The following is a 7208-nucleotide window of genomic DNA, read 5'->3' as shown; positions in this document are numbered from 1 at the left end:
GACCATGAGGATCACAGCCCAATGCTTAACCATTTCACCACCAGGGCTCTGATGGAAGTACATAACTTCCTCTTTTTCCCTGAGAAGCAACTGGTGGTTTGGAACTACTAACCTTATGGTGAGCAGCTCAGTGCATAACTACTACACTACCAAGATTGCTTATGGATAGGAGTACATAATATTGAGAATATCAATTGTACTCAACGTGATATGCAGATAACACAATCTTGATCCAGATTCTAGCTTTATATAGAAAGTAAAGAAATCCCGAGAAAACAAAAAACTGCTAAAGAAGATGAACAAAGTGGGAGACTTCACATCTCCAAATTTCAAAACCTATTACATAGCCAAGGTGGTTAAAACAGCCTAGTAGAAGCATGATGACAGATATAACAATCAATGCAAACAGACACACCTATACATGTCTTAGTCATACTTTATCTATCTATGTATAAATACTAAAATTCTTTTACTAATATATTATGGACAATTTACTTGCCAAGAGATAGCATTGTTGACACCAGATGGATAGTGACTTAAAGGAGAGAATATCAGAAAGATGTTTACTTGCATTTTATTGATTATGAAAAGGCACTCAACTGTATCTATAACAAACTATGGCTAAACCTGAGAAGACTGGAAATCTCTGATCAATTCATTGTGCTCATGCAGAATCTATACCTGGATCGTGAGGCAGTTGTCTGAACAGAACAAGAGAATACCGTAAGGTTTAAAATCAATAAAGGTGTTTGTCTAGGTTGTATTTTCTCCTCACACTTACTCAATCTGTACACTAAGCAAATAACCAGAGAAACTAGATTATATAAAGAAGAATGCAGCATCAAGATTATAGGAAGGCTTGTAAACAAGCTGAGATATGCAGATGACACAACACAACCTTGCTTGCTGAACATGAGGAAGACTTGAAGCCCTTACTCATGAAGATCAATGATAGCAATCTTCCATATATAATACAACCCAATTTTAAAAAGACTCAAATCCTCAAAATTGGACCAATAGGTAAAATAATGATAAGCAAAGATTGAAATTGTCAAGGATTTCATCTTGCTTGGGTCCACAATTGATGCACATGGAAGCAGGAGTCAAGAGATCAAAGGACGCATTGGATTGGGTAAATGTGCTGCACAAACACTCCTTAAAGCACCTAAAAGCAAGGATGTTACTTTGAGGATTAAAGTGTCTCTGACCCAAACCATGGTATTTTAAATGACCTCAAATGCCTGTGAAAGTTAACCCTTGAATCAGAAATACCGAAGAAGAATTGTGGTTTGAACTATGATTCTGGCAAAGAATATTGAAGTATCATAAATTGTCAGAAGAACCACAAATCTATGTTGGCAGCCAGAATACTCCTTAGAAGCAAGGATGACAAGACTTGGCCTCATGTACTTTTGACAGGCTATCAGTAGAGGCCAGTCCTGAAAACAGATATCATCCTTGGTCAAATAGTGGGCAGTGCAAAAGAACACCCTCTTCAAGATGGTTGACATATTGGTTGCAACAATGGGCTTGAAATAACAATGGTGAGGTGTGAGCAGGACTGGGCAGCGTTTTGTTTTCTGTCCTGGGATCACTAGGAGAGGTAATTGACTTGAGAATACCTAACAACAAGCACCAACAAGCACATCTCTGTTCCGATGGATGCACAAACTTCCATTTCATAGTGGTAATTTCATATAATTATTTAATCCCCTTTTCAACATTACATTTTTTCTTTTTACATTTTATTTTCATACTTTTTGAAGTATTTATATAGGGCATCTTAGAAATGAAATCAATGGATAAATTTCGGTAGGTTTTTTACAAATTTTCGAATGAAGTTTTGTTGTTGTTTTTCCAGAATTCAATCAGGACACCAACTTGTGTTTAGTCATTATGTTTCCATAGTCTCTACTGGTCTGTGACTGCTTTCAGTCCTGTTTCCCATCATTGTGACAGCTTCAAAACGTACTGGTCATGTATTTTTGACATGGATTGATAGATATTTGCTCTTAATATCTAACAGCTACTGACAAAAATTTACTATTACACAATATTCATACTAGTAGATGTCGGTGATTATACTGTCATTTTCTCTTAGCTTTTTGTGGTCTGAGTCAAAGCTTGCAGAATAATTTAATTTTTTATCCTCAGTGTACGCACACTTCATTTGAGGCATTGGTTTTGATCAGCACAATGCAACAATTCTCTTCCCACTTTCTACCTGGGTCTCTGCTTCCATTCATCTTTCTTGCCTCTTCTTGCTGTCCAACCTTTGCTTTTAGGCAAATGCTGACCTTTGGTCTTCTATGATTGATTGCTCTGATTAGTGTGTTCTTCAAAGTGTTACTGTTTACTTTGTGGACATGTCTTTGTGGAGGTGGGTTTGGGTCCAGGTTTGAAGGATGTTAAAGGGCCATCGTCTTGAGGGTTCCACCAGTCCTCAGCAGACCAATACATTTAGCCATTTTTAGTATTTTTTAAAAACACATTTATTGGGGACTCATACATCTCTTATCACAATCCATACATTCATCCAGGGTGTCAAGCACAGTTGCATATCTGCTGCCACCATCATTTTCAGAGCATTCTCTTCCCACTTGAGCCCCTGATATCAGCTTCCCGTTTCTTCCCTTCCCTCCCCCACCCGCCCTCCCTCATGAACCCTTGATAAGTAATATATTATTATTTCCATATTTTGCATCATCCTCCGTTGCCCCTCACTCACTTTCCCATTATTCGTCCCCATGGAAGGGGTTCTAGGTTGATCCTTGTGATCTAATCCCACTTTCTCCCCCTCCCCTCCCCTAATCCTCCTGGTATCTCTACTCTCCTTGTTGGGACTGAGGGTTTATCTATCGTGGGTTCCCTGTGTTGTGGGCTTATATTTGTAGCCATTTTTATTAGTTTGAATATTTTTCTACATTTTTTTTCTCCATATATTTCCAGGACCCTCTTTTGGCAGCCTGACCAGAGACTTCGTGTTGAGTGGTGCGCTGGTACCATCTAATTCTTCCGGTCTCAGAGTAGAAAAGGCTGTGGTTCTCAGTTAATCCTTTGGACTAATTGTTTCCTTGAGTATTTGCTTTTCTTCACGTATCTTTGTTCTAGACAGGAAGAGACCAAAAGTTGTATCTGACAGCCTCTCATAAACTTTTAAGATCTCAGTCACTACTCACCAGGACTAGCTTATGCCAATTTCTCGAGACGTCCCCAAGATTGTAGTTCTAGGTTACTGGTTAATTTTCAAATTGCTTTGACATTGGAAAATAATTTTGTTCTTGTTAAGCTTTGCCTATTTTAGTGGCAGTGAATTGAATTGCTTTGTGTATTTATTTTTCATTAGGAATGAGACTATGTTTTAAAATTCACCATTTAGTTACTTTTATTTCTTGTAAGTTGTTCACTCATTTCTTTTGCCCATGTTTAACTGGCATGTTTGACTTTCATTGTAAATTTTATTTTGATTTTAATAATTAAAGATCTTGTGCTTATTGTAATTTTATGTAAGTCTTAAAAATATTTCTAGTTTTAGATTCTTTGAGCTGTTTCTCTATACAGAAGTTTTAAATTTATTTCTTTATACTTTCTGAATATTTTGTCAGGTTTAGAGAAAGTAGGTTTTATTCCTGGATTATAAAATATTTGTGCATTCATTCTGGTATATTTTGGCTTTATAGTTTATATACAATCTTTGAGACATGTGAGAATTATTTTCATATGAAGAATGATGTAGGAATGTAGTTTAGTTGTGTTTTGCTTTTTTCTAAATAATTAGCCATTTGTACCTATGAACATTTTCTATTATACTTTCTGGTGGTTTGGCAAAACAGAATGGACAACTGAGAAATGGGAGTAATAATTTTTATTTCAAAACACAATAAAATTAGATTGGAAAAATTACATGAAAAGTTATATTCTGGAAAGCCCAAATAAACCACACACACACAGTTATATTCTGTGCTATGCTGCTGGCTTACTTTAAAATCCATTCCTATCTTTATCTTGCTTGACGTCGTGATTGCAGGTGACACATGTTTACTCCTGCTCAAGAAACTCTTCTCCTTGGACTTTTTACTGCTACCCTGCTATGTTCATCTCTTTTCATTCCATTCTTTCATTCCTCTCTGTTCTTGAATGATGGCGTTCACTAGAGCTTGCGTTTTTTTCCAAATCATTTTATTAGGAGCTAATCCAGACCTCATTCTATTCTATAGTTCAATCACATCAAGCTGTATTGTACAAGCTGAAAGTTTCAAAACCTTTCTTTTCGCCTTTCTTGAACTCCTTGCTATCAGCTCTCCCTTACTGGCCACCCCACCCCATAACCCCCCAGGTTGTAGCATTTATGGGCCCACTTTGAGTGTTTATCTTTAAGAATTTCATTAGCTATGAATTTTTATGACTACATATAAGAGGGATTCACAAAGTTTATGGATAAATTCTATAATTTTTAATTCCATTTTCCCACAAACGATTTGAATCCACCTTGCATATGACAATCTGCTGCAAAAGAGCTCTGAAGTGTTAAAGAGCAAAGATATAGCCACGAGATTTTTAACTACCATGTACACATGCAAAGACTTTACAATGAAAAAAGAACACTGGAGAAGAATCGGTGCTTTTATTTAATAAAGTTGTCTTTAATCTCTTAGCAATACGGTTTTTATTTACCGTATATACTTGTATATAAGCCCATTTTTTTCAGCACATGTTTTATGGAGTCTTGGTGGTAAAATTAGGTACCCCAGCTGATATTCAGGCGATGTACTCGGGTATATACAGTATTCTCATTCATATATATGAGCAGACAAGGTAGTTTCAAAAGGGTGGCTGAAAAAATGGATTTGAAAAAAGTGGAATTTTTCCATGAACTTTTTGAAATTCCCCATACATGTAGATATAGACTCTAATATATACATTCTCTACTAGTCTCTTCATATAATACTGTATGCACAAATACATTCTTTCTGTATATAAATGCTTATGCATGTGAATATAAGGTACGTGTGCTTGTATACATGTGGGTTATGGTTGATTGTGATTTATCTCCTAAGAATAATTCTAAGTATGTTAAATATATTTACTCACTTCATCCTTAACAATTCTATTAGATAGTCATTACCATCATCATTTCCTTTCTATAGATGAAGAAGCTGAGTGACTTGATTGAGAATATCTCCCAAAGTAACATAGAATCTAAATAGAAGAGATGGGGAAAAATCAGAAGAAAAAAAAGAAAAGAAAGAGAGATGGAACTTTAGCTCAGGTATTCTCTGCGAAAAGCTCATGGTCCTTCCTCACCCTTAGGCTGCGATGTTCCTTGGCATGACGTGGCAGCATGCTGGTTCAGAATATTATTTTGTATGTCTGTCATGCAGGTTGGTGTCATGAACCTGGAATTCATTCTCACCCTTGCTTTTCATGTATGATGGTTAACCTGATGCTGTTGCTATACCCTCAATCTGTTTTCAGGTGGTTCTCTCCTCCAAATCTACAATGCCTAGCCCAGATTTGATCTTCCCTTTTCTTTGTTTAAGCTTAAACAATCGCCTCCTTACTGGATTTCTTATCTCATGTGTTCTCTGTGACAAATATGCGTAGATCGGTTTCCAGTAATCTATTAAAAAGCCATTTTAATTATGTACTTTTCCTAAGGAAGCTTCTCAGTAGCCCCTATTTACTCTAGTTTGAGTTCTAGTTTCTTCTATGGGTCCATTAGCTAGATTTTCAACCAGTCTTCTCTGGCTTTATTCTGGCTTCACTTTTTGCCAACCCCACTCTACTCTGCCAATTCCTCTGTTTGGCTTGCATAAATCACATTTTAAAACTCTACACATACAAGCATATTATCTTCTACAGTTACCACCTGGCATCTCTTTTTTTACCTAGCACCACGCAGTGTCTGATACCATACAGAAACCATTTGTGGTCTAGTCAATTCCTACTCAGGGTGAATGCATATGTGTCAGAGAACTGTCTCCATCAGGTTTTCAATTTCTGTAGCCTTTCATCAGGCCTGTCTTCTGAGGTGCTTCTGAGTGGGGACAAATCTCCAGCAGTTAGCAATATAAGGTTCTGGTTAAATGTCTACTAATCTGAATTCTAGAGGCAATTTCATCACGTCTTCAGTACCATGCCTACCTTATAGTCACCTCAGAAAAATATTGAGTTCTTGAGCTACTTCAAGCAGACGTCCAGGCATTGAAGGAATAATTGTATACAAGCCAACAATGGAAATCATTGCTTTCAAAGAGTAAGTAAAGGAGCATTTCCTAGATGGTAGATACTATGCAATTAATGTGTTTGTTATGCGTCATTAAAGAGCTCCTCTGGTAGACATTCCTTGACTTGCTATTAAATCTGTTCTAAATCTCCATTTCTATAATTGCAACTGATCCAATTCTCCCTGCCCAACGTTATGAAGGGCAATATAGACATACGTATCTTTAATGAACCAGTGGCAGCTTTTTCTGACATTGGTTTGTGATTGGATCAAGAATTAGGGGGATATTGTTTAAGGTCATTTTGATTCTTCCAAGTCTGGACATTTTCAGACAGAATGTTTGAAAAATAAAAGTCAGGATGAAGGAAAATAAATATTGACAGCTAAACAACAGCAACAACAAAATCCCGCATTTATTTAACATTCCCAAAGGAGCGTTGGTGGCATAGCGGCCAATTGTTGGGCTGCTAACCACAAGGTCAGCCGTTTGAAGCCATAAATGGCCCCTAAGGAGAAAATGCAACTTTCTACTCCCTTGAAGATTGACACCATCAGAAACCTTATCTAGGATCCCAACGAGTCAGAATTGACTTCATAGCATTAGTTCCCCAGCCCCCGTATATTTGAAATGAACTTCTTTGTCACTGAAGACTCCAATTCCATTTCATCCTTTTTCCTTTTCAAGAACACTCAACCCAATATTTAAGCCCAAGAAGTAAGAAGTCTAAAGGGATTTTTTAAAAATTTAAGTTGTCAAAGAAGGACACAGCCCATCTCAACTAATGAAATCAACAACATAATGGTTCAGGCACAGGAACAACTAATTGCACGGATGGTACAGGAGCATGCTTCATTCTGTTATTTGTAGAATCACTATGGGTCGGAACTGAGTTGATGACACCTAACCACCACCACCATCACCAACTCCTCCACCACCACCATGACCACCACCACCAGTACCACTACCACCACCACCCCAGCA

Source organism: Echinops telfairi, unplaced genomic scaffold, assembly GCF_000313985.2.
Source record: "Echinops telfairi isolate 266 unplaced genomic scaffold, ASM31398v2 ScPeMD7_1;HRSCAF=3_0, whole genome shotgun sequence".
NCBI classification, from domain to species: domain Eukaryota; kingdom Metazoa; phylum Chordata; class Mammalia; order Afrosoricida; family Tenrecidae; genus Echinops; species Echinops telfairi.
This window is presented reverse-complemented; position numbering follows the sequence as displayed.